This window comes from Mytilus galloprovincialis, chromosome 10 (genome assembly GCF_965363235.1).
Source record: "Mytilus galloprovincialis chromosome 10, xbMytGall1.hap1.1, whole genome shotgun sequence".
NCBI classification, from domain to species: domain Eukaryota; kingdom Metazoa; phylum Mollusca; class Bivalvia; order Mytilida; family Mytilidae; genus Mytilus; species Mytilus galloprovincialis.
Window position 1 is genome coordinate 8,682,678 of NC_134847.1, and position 9,550 is coordinate 8,692,227.

A 9,550-nucleotide genomic window follows, 5' to 3' on the forward strand; every position below is an offset into this window, starting at 1 on the left:
GGGAAACCTCTAGTAAGACGAAAGGGCAATTGATTTAAAAAAAGTAAACAATAAATTTGACTTTAATTCAATTTCAAAAACATAAAAAAAGATCTTTTGGGTTTGTTTTTTTGGTAATTCTTAATTGTAAAATCTCTTTTTTTACCTACATGTAAATTTCAAGGAAAATGATGATAATTTATTTTAATATATATTTATTTTCTATTTATTTTCTATTTATTTATTTTATTTATATTATTGTTTCGTATAATTGAAACTTTTGCACTTGCTTAATGTTAAGAAAAGATAATTTTGAGTTTTTCCCTCGTTTTAAGTTAAATATTCTTGAAAAAGATATCCAGTATGATAAATGTTTACAATAAAACTTGAATTTAACGGTTTAAATATAAAAAACATTGAATAATGTGGACATTTATATTTTTCAAAACACTTTTACTTCACCTTTTAGCTTGTAATTGCTCCTATTTAACGTTCGGTTTGATGTATTATTATCTTGAACGTATTTAATCGTAATGAAGAAATGATTTCAACCTTACAATTGTGAACTTTCCATTTCTAAGTAGCAACATTCCAGCAGCACCTGCATACGGGGTATATATCTCCCAATTGATACAATATTCCCGTGCTTGCATTTCCTATCATGAAATTCTTGATAAAGGGTTGCTGCTCACAAGAAAGCTATTAAACCAAGATTTCTTAATGGTGAAGTTGAAATCATCTCTTCGTAAATTTTACGGACGCTATCATGATTTGGTTGACCGTGATAGAATAAACGTTTCACAAATGATATCAGATATGTTCCTTACGTCGTAACTACAATCCCCTTCCATTTTATGAATGTGACCTACCGAATTAGACTATTTACCGGATTTGATATCACATAAGCAACACGACGGCTGCCACATGTGGAGCAGGATCTGCTTACCCTTTCGGAGCACCTGAGATCACCCTTAGTTTTTTGTGAGGTTCGTGTTTGTTAATCTTTATTTTTCTATGTTGTGTCTTCTGTACTATTGCTTGTCTGTTTGTCTATTTTTCATATTTAGCCATGGCGTTGTCAGTTTTTTTTTTCGATTTATGAGTTTTACTGTACAGTCCCTTTTGTATCGTTCGACCCTCTTTTAAGATGGTTCATTGGTACATCTTTGTTAAATCTAATACATGTACTTGTATGACTCCCGTCACAACAATCTACTTGTCCAACTAAAATCAGTATATTAGTTAAAATAATTACTTATCTTTCATTACAAACCAAAAGTGAAACATAACACATTTTGTTTATAACATGAATTTATCATTAACCTGGCTAAACATAATTTCCCCCTAAATATGAATTAAAGCACTTGTGTTCATAGAAATAATAAATTCTTAGGTTTATGATATCTATATAGTGAAATATATCTTAAGAATAAAATCTGTATATTAAAAACCTTTAACCGGGTTATAATTAGGGGGACAATACAAAACACTCATTTTTGTTAAAAGTACATTTATTCATTCAATTGGAGTATCTTGAATGACAAAAAATTTCTATAAATAACAAAAGAAGTAACTAGAATAAATTATACATCATTCTTGTACCTATGTAGTTCCAACAGGTAGATTAACTTTTCATTCCCCACCTAATGGCATTATTTTTCTATCTGTACACTCGTACATCTGTCCGTCCCTTTGTCTGTCTGTTCCGCTTCAGGTTAAAGGTTTAAGTCAAGGTAGTTTTGAATGTAAGTGAAGTCCAATCAACTTGGATCTTAGTACACGTGTTCCTTATGATCTGATTTATCTACTTTTAATGCGTAGTTAGAGTTTTGATCCAATGAACATGTCAACTAGTTATGCGAGTGGGGATATCCGTGTACAATTTACACATTATTGTTGGAAACAAAATTTGTGCTGTTACTAAAATCAAACATTTGTAGATATAGCTACGAATACTAAAAGAGAAATTTAAATATACAGTTAAATTGTTTCAACTCTTGACGATGATATAGACAATAACTGTTTAATGTCTTTAAATATCATCTGTATTTGTACGAGGCTAGGAAACAAGGTGTATGCGAGCTTTTAGCGAGCTACTACACCTGTTTCGAGCCGAGTACAAATGCAACTGATATTTAAAGACACTAAACAGTTATTGTCTTTATCCTGCAATCAATTCTGTATATTGTTTATGTTTTGAAAGACACAACAACTAACATATTAGTATTTATTTTCGATTTGTAATCCCTTGAGGCCCGCGTAGTAATATCAAAGTCACACATTACGCTGAAGACGGGTTCGCAAAAAACAATCTCGAATGGTCAACAATAATACATCGCTCAAGGTGAATAATTATCTATTTTAACATAACAACTAATTTCAACAGTGAAAGCAAATAACAAAACATTGTCAAATTTAAAGCAGAAGTGTACGAGTTGTCTACGCTTCATACTTGAAATTCACTAAACATGCATGCTGAAATTGACATGGTTGATTTTGTAACACAATCATACACATTCAAGTTTTGAAATCGACAATTGTCATCATCATTGGAACGCAACTGGAATACACATTCTGAGGTCACACAGGTTCAAACAATACTCAGTCCGGCAGTGATCGGAGCTTTAAAGCGATATCTGTATAGTATACAGATACAGCATAGCGATATCTGTAGGGCTGTATCTGTATAGTAGGACACCCAATTGCAGGATAAAAGTCATTAAAGTTAATACTTTTGTGTTTAACAAAACTATTTTAATTTACTTCTTTTGTTATTGACTCGAATCGATACAAAATAATTAGATTTGGTTTCGGAGTGTTTTGAAGAGCAATAATCATTTCCCCTTCTGTGACATTCGACATAATAAAGGAAAATTATCCTGTTCGATTTTTCCTAAATAAAAAAAAAACAGGTAACCATTATCTAAAAATATCTACCAAATAAAGTGAAAAGCCTAACTCAATATAGATAATCTATATAACTGCGAGTGCAAGATTACATAACTGAGAAAGAATAGATAAAAGTGTCCAACATTGGGGTGCAACAGTCAACATGTAATATTTTTTTTTTAAATGCAATTTTGTCAATACCATACAACCAGAACAATATTTAAATATGTGTAGATACTTGGTGCAAAATTTTGTCTATCACGTTACCCTTTTGTAGAATAAAAATAAAATTTGAAAACAGAAATCTATCTCTTAAAATGCTTTTATTGCTTAATCTTTTTAAAAAAGAACAATATGTTAGTTTACAAAATTACATTTCACTAAACTCAGCTGCTTTCTTCATCCATATTTCTCTGTTTGTAATTACGTAATTCATTTTCTTTTGTAATCGCGTTGTACTAAGCTTTTTACACTTTCAAAAAAATATAACAGTATTCAGTGCCATAAATATAGATGACAATACTGTAAAATGATACAAAAGGATGTAATTCTAAATACTACTCAAAATCATTGAAATCAGACTTCCGATCAGCATGATAAATACACAATATTTAGTTTTAAACATTTATCGCGACCCCTTCCAACATCCCCTTCTTTTAGATTTTGTCCATTTCCTTTAAATTTGGTTTATTTATTGTTAAGGTGTCTTAATTTACCGGATTATAATGGTCAAATATAAACCAGTGTGATACGATGATTTAAATGATATTGAACAATAAATTTAAATGCATGTAGCAATGTGTAGTTTCAATTTCTAAAACAGAAAATGAAATACCATTTGCATATTCCTTTCTTACAAACAGGCAAAATATTTTAAATCGTGATTATGTTCTCTCTATGCTATATGGTGAAATACACGGCTTTGATTTCAATTGGTTTTTTTTATTTAAATATTATTACGATCTTTAAAAAAATATGTCCCAACTCATTTGTTAATTCTGTTTTATATTTTCGCATGTTCATGTAGTAACTGAAATATTTAGTAAAAAAGTCTTTTTAAATTGTTTTAAATAAAAAAAAACTGTTACATATTAAAATGTTAATAAGAAGAACAAAGTAATGCTTGAATGATTCTTTCATACTTTAAATTATGTATAAATAAGACAATGGCGATACCTTAATATATGCAAATATTTTGCACACGGTTACAAATGTTAGTTCGAAAACTTAATTGGGTGTCAAAATTGTGATAAAGTGTCCGTACTTCAATCAAGTATATGTAGACGCTGTAGCTACCGGATACCAAAACAAGAATCAACATATACAGCTATGTAGTTTAAACTCGTGACGGTGGTAAGTCAACACAGTTAATTCAATTGTCAATAAGAAATATATTCCAAGATAATCTGTTTGTTGTTGAGGTAAAGATACCAATTGAATTCTTTTTAAAACATTGTATCTTTTCGCTCAAACTCAGTGGACGTACTGCACGTAAACTATGTCGTCTGTTTACACGTCTGTTTAAATACTTCATAATTGTACTGCAATTTATATTTAGCAGGTATCTTTTAATAAATATAAATTCAATCATGATTAGTGAAGATCAGGCAAAACATTTAATAGTGTCCATTCTTAATGAATTATAAAAGCGAGGTATTCCATGTTTTCAAAACAGAAACGGGAAAGCTTTCAAAACGATAGTGCATTTCGTAATTAATCGAGAAATTTCAGTCGGCATCCGGTAAAGGGAAAGCTAGTGTGGGTTAACTATTTCAACATAACATAATATTAAATACTAGTAAGATGCCGATCAGTTTATTTGACAAATCTGTTGAAACACGCACACTGTTCTTGTTATACCCGAAAGACATGTTGTACTTAATTTCTTGTCAAATAAAAATGGTTACTAAGTGATGAAAGACCAGATGTACCTGATCTTACAGGTGAACTATTTTGTACATGGCACAGAAATCTCTTTGAATTTGTTAAATTGGTTTGTGTTTAAAAAATAGTTTGGAAAACATGATTCCGTTGATAAAAACATGTTTGAAATGGCGGAATTATCAAAATAATGAGTGTCTTTGAGGAAACTGAGGTTTCTTTTAATAATAAAAAAGTGTGTTTAGCAGTGTTTTCTAACAATAACGTAGGGAAAGAACATATGATGTGTGCAGCTATTAACCCATGACTTCATGTCATTCACGGAATCTATATCGAAAATTAAAATTAAAGTTGTTGAATTAATGACAATCCGATTTGTTCTTGAATGTCAAATGAGTACCTGAATTGTCTGAACTGTCTGAACAGGATTAACATTTACTCATGCTATAATTTCTTTATTCTAAAGAAGGAATAGTTTTTCACAACTTTTTAAAAAGTGTTTTTAGTGGAAAAAACAATAATTTCAAGTTTTCTTAACTGAATATAACGAAATTGCCCTAAAATAGGACCTAACATAACCATAGGTAGTCAGAGCAAGTCATATTAAGTTTTTTAGTTAGCGTTTCTATTATTTCTATAATAGAAAACATTTTCCTAGATATTTTTATTATCTGCCTACAAACAGTAGGATGTAATACAAAATGATGACACTAAGATGACAATGGACCTATTTATTGTCATTATAAGGTCCTTTTTGGTTCATTATATCTCACATTTCCTCAAAATTTTAGGCAATCTTAGATTGATAATAATTTTTGGTATTATCAATCGTTAATGCAAGAACATTTGATTATAATTTAGTAATTGAAGTATTTAAAAGCCCTACCTTTAGTAAATACTTTGGTGTTACTGCTTCAAAACTAACTTCTACTGATAATTGTATATGTATTAGATATTATTTAGGAAAATGTTTTCAATGTCCCTCTCTGGAGCGCAGCAATAATTTAAGTTTTGAGTAATGACTTATTGAATCCGTCGTGGGATTATTAAATGTGCATGTGGATAGTTAATGCAACTCAAATACTTCAATAACTGAAATTCCGTTGCAAATTAACTTTAAACTTTTTGAATAAATAATTAACATCTTAAAATCTATTTTGACAATTATAGTTAAACGTTATTGACCTTTAACAGGTTTATAATTCGAAAGGAGCAATGCAACACAAAAACGCAATGTGTTATCTATAACAATGCATCACTAATTTAAAGTATTGATGTATTGTGAATAACAAAAGAAATGATATCATTAGTTCAGTCTTTACATTGTACTAACAAACACAAAGCGTCATTCTTATACGTTAGACATTAGTATTGTACCCACGGTTTAATAGGTCAGTTGAAAAATCAAGGCTTGACTTGCTTGGTGGTATGTTAGTGTAGGTTCATAACTAAAGGATACATAAAGATAAATAGTAACCAAAAGTTAGGTGACGTTAGTAAGTATTCATTATTTTTTGTTTGTAGTTGTTGCTATATAATTTATCATATTTCCTGGGAAGGTTGCTTTTATAAAAGCGATTACACAATACATGTGAAAGCCAATTTGCTTCGCACTTCGAAAACTAGAAGAATTATTAAAATCAACTACAAAACGTTTATAAGATATTAAGCAATACATAGAGAATAATACAAGGCAAATTTGTATCATATGATCTGTCCTCCCGAAAGACTAATATCAGACAGAGGTCGATACGGCATGTGAAACAGATTTTGCAATGTTTTATCATAAATATATTTAAACAGGAGAGAACTGCTTACTGATCCAAAACACCTGGGCTACGTTAGATTTATTTCTGCTTTGTTATAAAAGTACTATTATTTATACGAACTGCTTGAATATTCATCAGATGCACCTGTGTTACTTTTACAATTTGCTACTTATTGTCCATTAAAATTTTATATTTATTGGATTTTTGTTGTTTATTTGTGTTTGTATGGTATTTCATTGAGTTCTATTTACCCTCCTTTACTAATGTTGTATTATATAAAACACATTCTGAATATAACCTATTAATAGCAAATTGGTAACAACTAGATCTATAATTGCTAGCTATAACGGATGACACCCTCTGCCCCAATCTCCCCATCGTTAGATAAACGGCAGCGATTATGAAAATTTCGAAAGTCGAACCATGCATCTTCATATGTAATTTAACACTGTTGTAAAAAATCATCAGTTATGATCATTTAATTTTTTTTTTTATTATTTCTATACGCCCGTCAAAATTATGAAGAGAAGTATTATTGTATACAAATGTCCGTCGTCCGTCTGTCCGTCTGTCTGTCCAGCGTAACCATGTTGCACCGTAACTTAGGAACGACACACCAAATTTCCTGAAACTCAACATAGTTGTTTCTTATGATGGTCAAACGATCTGTATACTTTTTAGAGAAAAAGTATGACTTTTTTTTAGTTACTTGACTTTGTAACTAAAACAGTTACAAAGTGAAGTAACTCAAAAAGTTTTCATACTTTTTTCTCTCTTCTTTTTTGACATGTCGCGCCCTATCTCAAAAACGATCTATGATTATTGCTTAACACATTCTAAGTTATATTAATCTTATGATCTGTATACTACTTGGTGATGATTCGAAATTTAATTTTAGAGTTATTGAATTTGTAAAAAAATGGAAGGGTTTTCACATGTCGCGCTGTAGCTCAGGAAGTATTTATGATTATTGCATAATACTTAACATACAGGACGACAGGCGTCTCATGCGCTCGTGGCGCAGCTGTTTATTTTCTTTTCCATTGGGTACAGTGACCAATCAAAAAAATCAACTACGAGTGCCATTTGTGAGCATGCAATGTCACATAACTTTAACGTTTTATTGGGTTTATACTTTCCAAAAACCAAAAGAGTGAGATCCATACATTTTTGTTTTAATAAGCCTTTGTTGAGTTTTTTTATTTACCTCAGATGGGTTTTATTTGTCATCATAAAATGTTAGTGTCTTAACTTGCAGACTAGTTAAGAGTGAGTTCTTTCTCCCTTTTATTTTGAAAGAACCTTTACACTTACATTTGTCTTAATTTTTTGTGAAAAGGTAAAATGAATTTAAGGTGGTTGCATTTTCATTTTAAAGTTTCAAACCCGGTTTTATTTAGAGTTTTTTAATGTTTCATACATTAAATGATTTTGTAGTTGTTAATTTTAAACATCAGTTTTTTTTCTGCGTGTTTTCATTTATCCAAAGACATGAACAATAAACATCTTCTCTAAAAGACATCATACTGTTGAATCTATGGACACTGATGTATATGATATTTAACAATTTGAAAATAAAATAATTAGATTTACAAAACACAAGACAAGATTATTTTGAGGATCCTTGACGTTCAGTGATCGTTTCTGTACGCACATATGCAGATGATGGAAAATGTTGACCTGTTCTGTCTCAAGTTCTGATATATTGTTCTATCGCGGGTATTTATAAAATTCGTATGTACAAGAAATGATTTACACGAGGTAAATCATAAAAATCTGAGTTTTCGGAATTATTTTTTTCATTACTAGTTGGCATGTTCGCTTTTCAAACATTATTTTTACGAAATTTTAACAGAATTTCCGTTTTAATTCATCAAAAATATTATGTTAATTCTATGTTATCGCCTCAGTCACATATATGTAAAAGGAACTACAACACAATGATGGAGGAACGGGAAAAAACGTTACTGTAGTTTACACTCTTTGTTCAACAGTTAGTATATGATTGTGAAACAAGTAGATAACAAGATATAATTCCTTTTCTTGTTGTTGTTGTTATCAAAGCATAATAATGAGAAATGCTTGAAGAATGGCATTTACAAATGCCTAAATAACCTGCTCTGATATTGTATCGGGAATGTGAAAGACAAATTTCTATGTTTTACAGATCAAAGACAGGCAATTCGATAAAGAAAAAAAATCAAGTTTTAGCTAAAAAAGTGGATTATAAGTTATATTATACGACAAGTATAAATTATTGTTTTTGTCAAATTGAATGTATAAGAGCAAGTCATATGAATATCTTTCAAGCTGACTATATTTCCAAATTACAAATGGTATTTTATTCAAAACAAACGCCCATGAAGTCTTGCATTACATTTTGGAAAGCTAAAATTATATTATCTGATAGGAGTCATTTAAACTTTTTCAACTATCATTCATGTAAACCTATCAAAATACATACATGTAGTACTGTGTGAATATTAAATTAAAAATGGCATCTTAGCGATGTATTACAAGACAATGATTGATCTTTTTGTCGATACGTGTAGTTAATCTCTGTCTTTCTTGTTATCAAGTATGATACTTTTTATTGATCGCATTTTGTTCTTCTGCTTAGTTTTAAAAACAAAACACACTAGAAATGTTACATGAAACCGAGCTGTTGATATTATACACCTATTGACTGGGTGTGAAGGTAATAGCAAGTTTGTTGTCCCTGTGATATCAACTGTTGCTCGAGGCAAAGCCGACAACCAACTTGCTATTACCCGTACAACCAGTCATTAAGTGTTTATATATACCAAATAAACTAATTTTCTAAACTTGTTCATATATCGTCTGAAAGAAAAGAAACATCTTTTTAAAAATGCGGTCGAAGATTTTCTTTCTTTTTGTTACGTTATTCTCGTGCATGTTCACACTATACGGACTTCATATACAGAAGTGTGCTCCTAAAGCATAAACTGCTCGAACAAAGTTATGAAGAGGACAGATTAAAAGTGACACTCCGTAAATTTAACGGACACTAT